The sequence below is a fragment of the Octopus bimaculoides genome, chromosome 10 (genome assembly GCF_001194135.2).
Source record: "Octopus bimaculoides isolate UCB-OBI-ISO-001 chromosome 10, ASM119413v2, whole genome shotgun sequence".
NCBI classification, from domain to species: domain Eukaryota; kingdom Metazoa; phylum Mollusca; class Cephalopoda; order Octopoda; family Octopodidae; genus Octopus; species Octopus bimaculoides.
Window position 1 is genome coordinate 57,915,555 of NC_068990.1, and position 4,985 is coordinate 57,920,539.

The window sequence follows — 4,985 nt, forward strand, 5'->3', positions numbered from 1 at the left end:
GCAGGCAGCAAACTGATACGCATGCAAGACTCCAGGAGTTCCAACAACACCTGAGTAGTAGTAGTAGTAGTAGTAGTAGTAGTAGTAGTAGTAGTAGTAGTAGTAGTAGTAGTAGTAATAGTAGTGCGAAGGAAGGAACTTACAATAACAATCTTTGTCTGTTTTGTATCTTTTTAAACTTTTACGCTAAAATATAAAATGATAGACAGGCAATTTATTATACAAAACCAGTATGAGAAAGTGAAGAAGTTTTGAATAAGTTACTGAAATATATAAAAACACTTGGTAGATATACAGAACGTGTAGTGTCTCCAGTGCTGTTTGATACATCTATGGTACCGACTGAACACTAGATCAAGTGAACCAGTGACAGCTAGATGCCCTGGCTGTTACTAATCCCTTTATTGATTTGGTTAAATGTTTGGCTAATGTAGTAGTATTATACACTATTTGATGTATATTATATAGAATGTTTTGTCAGACTTCGTATTTATGCAGTGGAAGGGATTGTCAATATTAGCACAAACAGAAATATATCTGGTAATAGAATTAAAACATTATATATTACCATTAACTTTACTACAAATACCATATCGTCATTTTGCAAATAGATCCAGTTAACAGAGTTACTTCAAAGTGATTTTATTTTTTTATTTCTATTCTCATATGTTATCTTGAAATGAATGCTGCGTTACGCCGTAATGATTACAGAATCATAAAAAAATATTTGAAAATGATGATTGGAAATTTAGGTATCGTTTATCATCCATATTTCATACCATTAGGCGCTACTTACACCAAAATGCGTAAAGGCGCATAGCTTAGTGATTAGGATATTCGGCTCATGATCGTGAGGCCGTGAGTTCGATACACGGCGGCGTGTTGTCCTAGAGAAAGACACTTTATTTCACGTTGCTCCAGTTCACTCAGCTAGCAAAAATTAGTAGTACCTGTATTTCAAAGGACCAGCCTAGTCACAATCTGTGTCACGCTGAATCTCCCTGAGAACTACATTAAGGATATACGTTTCTGTGGAGCGCTCAGTCACTTGCACGTTAATTTCATGAACAGGCTGTTCTATTGAACTTTTATCCTTTCTAAATTATGTTGTTTAATTTACTAAAGTTTCAAAATGTAAGGCAATTATCTGAAAATACGGAGAGATATGGCTGTGTTCGGGTGAAAAGATTGAGATCATGATATAAGAAATATATAAAAGCCGAAAAGTTTAATGATTGAATGTTTGGGCCGTTGAGAAAAAGTGATATTAAATTTAAGAGGTCACCAAAATATTTTCATATACATAAATAAGGAGCGCTAGTGGGAAATATGAGGGAGAAGACAGAACTTAGTGAAAGCGATAGTAAAAAAAACTAGAAGCAATGATGTACAGTAGAGAAATAAAGAACAAGGAGCCGTATTGTACAGATGTAATGTAACAGAGGTGAATTAAAACTGAAAGCAAAAAATGATTGTTAAAGGCGTAAGGAACCGAATGGTACAGAATTCAGAGCCAGTATGTATCAAAAATCATGTGGCTGCGTGGTAAGTAACTTGCTTACGAACCGCATGGTTCCGGGTTCAGTCCCACTGCGTGGCACCTTGGGCAGGTGTCTTCTACTATATCCTCGGGCTGACCAAAGCCTTGTACAGTGGATTTGGTAGACGGAAACTGAAAGAAGCCCGTCGTATGTATGTATATATATGTGTGTGTGTGTGTGTGTGTGTGTTTTCCCCCAACATCACTTGATAACCGATGCTGGTGTGTTTGCATCCCCGTAACCTAGCGGTTTGGCACAAGAGACCGATAGAATGAGTACTAGGCTTACAAAGAATAAGTCCTGGGATCGATTTGCTCGACTAAAGGCGGTGCTCCAGCATGGCCACAGTAAAATGACTGAAACAAGTAAAAGAGTAAAAGAGTATACTAAATTTACAGGAATACGGTGAAAATGTCTAATAGTTATGAAGTAGATAAAGACAGATTAATTAGTTGCCCTGAATTTAATACATGACTAGTGTATATAGCAAAATAAAAGGCTGACGAAGTGGCAAAATCTTTGGAGCGCCAGACTGAAAACCTTGTGATATTTCTTCCGGATCTCTACGTTCTGCATTGAAATCCTAATGACTTATGGTTGATAATGTAAAGTGCATGTCAAAGACAGGAGTCAATGGTATTTACTAGGCCTGCCTTACAAAATTGCTGCTCTTGCGCTGTAAATGAGAACCTTTTAAGATGAAAAGCAATTGATAAACAATTAGAAAGAACGTTAGCAATAATTTACTCATATACAAGGCGGCGAGCTGGCAGAAACGTTAGCACGCCGGGCGAAATGCTTAGCGGTATTTAGTCTCTTTTTACGTTCTGAGTTCAAATTCCGCCGAGGTTCACTTTGCCTTTCATCCTTTCGGGGTCAATAGATTAAGTACGAGTTGCGTACTGTGGTAGATCTAATCGACTGGCCCTTCCCCCAAAATTTCAGGCTTTGTGCCTAGAGTAGAAGGAATAATTTACACATATACAAATACGTATCCGGATAATCATTCATACACATATATGTACAAATCTATACATACTCACACATATACACACCCGTACGCATACACTAATATACAGGGTGTCCACAAAGTCTGGGTTCATGAAGTAAATAAAATCATAACATAAACAATTAAATATATGAAATAGTAATTTCTTGAAGTATGTGTTAATCCCATGTATCCAGACTTTGTGGACACCCTGTAGATACCTGCATCTACGCTCATAGAAATACGTAAGTACACACACACATACATAAAAACGAAATATAAATAGGCGCCGGAGTGGCTGTGTCATAAGACGTTTGCTTTTCAACCATATGATACCGGGTTCAGTCCCACTGCGTGGCACCTTGGGCAGATGTCTTCTACTATAGCCTCGAGCCGATCAAAACCTTGCGGTTGGATTTGGTGGACGGCAACTGAAAGAAACCTGTCGTTTATGTGTGTGTGTGCGTGTGTGTGTGTGCATGCATGTGTGCGTGTGTGTTTTGTTTGTCTCTCACCACTGCTTGACAACCGGTGTTGTTATGTTTACGTCCTCGTAACTTAGCAGCTTCACAAAAGGATGAAAACCCACGAAGTGTAGAGACATAGATGATGTGAAGTATGTCTCAAAACAGATGAGAAATGTCCCGTAGAAAGAATATCTTGCAGGTATAATGGTTCTTAGATTGTTAGACAATTTATTGTATTGATTTACATTTCAAACCTATAAAACATCTATAGCAGTATTCAATGAAAGTTACCTCACAATATATGGTTGCTATTTGATTGCACCTTAACGTAAATAGATACGTTTAAAGAGAAATTGCCAAATACCAAACTAACAAAAAGTAAATAAATAAATAGAAATACGAAAGAAAGAAAGAAAAAAGGAAAATGACTGTTTGGTATTTGGTTGAGTCACATTATTAGAAAAGAAACCTATACTGATTTGGCTGAATGGCTATGAAGTTTGCTTTGCAGCCATGTGGTTTTGGGTACAGTCCCATATCATAGTACTTTGGACAAGAGATTTTACTATAACCCTGCGTCAAACAATGCTCTGTGAGTGAATTTTCATGATGTTTTCATTCATTCGGGAGGTCGACGCTCGCCCTGAACGAGAGTGGTCCTCAAGCGACAAGTGGCCATTCCTAAAGAGTGAAAACTACTCGTAAACTTGTTGCAGCGTGCTTGTAAGCTGTTTGAAGCATGACTAATGTTCTGGCCGCCGTTTTTCCCGGCAAGGAAACAGAATTTCACAGAAACATGCTATTCCTTCATTTCAGCCATCGCAAAAATCGACAAACAGGAGAGAAGCACTGTAAAACAAAGACTCACCACAAGCAGTACGATCTCAGCCGACGACGCATCAAGTGGCTTCTAGCGACAGAAGCCTGAACTATAACGGGCTCATCTTACAGAGAACGTTCCCGGTACATTTTGAGTATGCCATCGTATACTTTCGGCGAAAAGATTGGTTGCTGAATGGTGCTTATATATGCTAACTGATATAAAATGATATATAACTAGCATGCAACAATTTCTAATATAAGTACACAGTTGAAATTTGGTCGATGAGGTTAGTCGATTTAATCGCCCATTGTACTTCACTTACATCGATGATGGAAAAGTGAAAGCACAATTGACATCTGTAGCATTTGAGCTCGGAACATAAACAACTGGAAGAAGATATACCGAAATTTTAACTAGCACTCCGTCGGTTACGACGACGCGGGTTCCAGTTGATTAGTTAAACAGAACAGCCTGCTCGTAAAATTAACATGCAAGTGGCTGAGCACTCCACAGACACGCATACCTTTAACATAGTTCTCAGTGAGATTCAGCGTGACACAAAGTTTGACAAGGCCGGCCTTTTGAAATACAGGTACAACTCATTTTCTGCTAGCTGGATGGACTAGAACAACGGGAAATAAAGTGTTTTGCTCAAGGACACTACGCGTCGTCAGGAATCGAACTCACGACCTTACGATCATGAGCCGAATGCCCTAACAATTAAGCCAATCGCCTTAACTATTCAAACTGATTGTGTCCGACATTCTACCTCTGCCTGAAACCACCGCATATGGCAACACCCCTTTCCAACAAACAGAAGTGTGTCAAATATTTCACAACTTCCATAAAATGTATTTCATAAGATGTATTTCTTAGGATTATCCTTTGAAATAGTAACGAACACGGAAGAAGCTGAATAAATTGCCCGAGAGTGAAGACTTTGGTTAACTGAAGGAACCCAGAAATAATATCTCCACTCAATCACTGATTGTGATACTCAAAAAAAAATTAATCTACATCAATTAATGTGTTCATTTTGGTTGCAAAATCACAAAAGATATATCTCCGAAAGTATCACAATAAGATTGGACAACCCGGTGTATTTATATAGCCTTGTAGATAACTGAGGTTATATATATATAAATATATATATATATATATATATA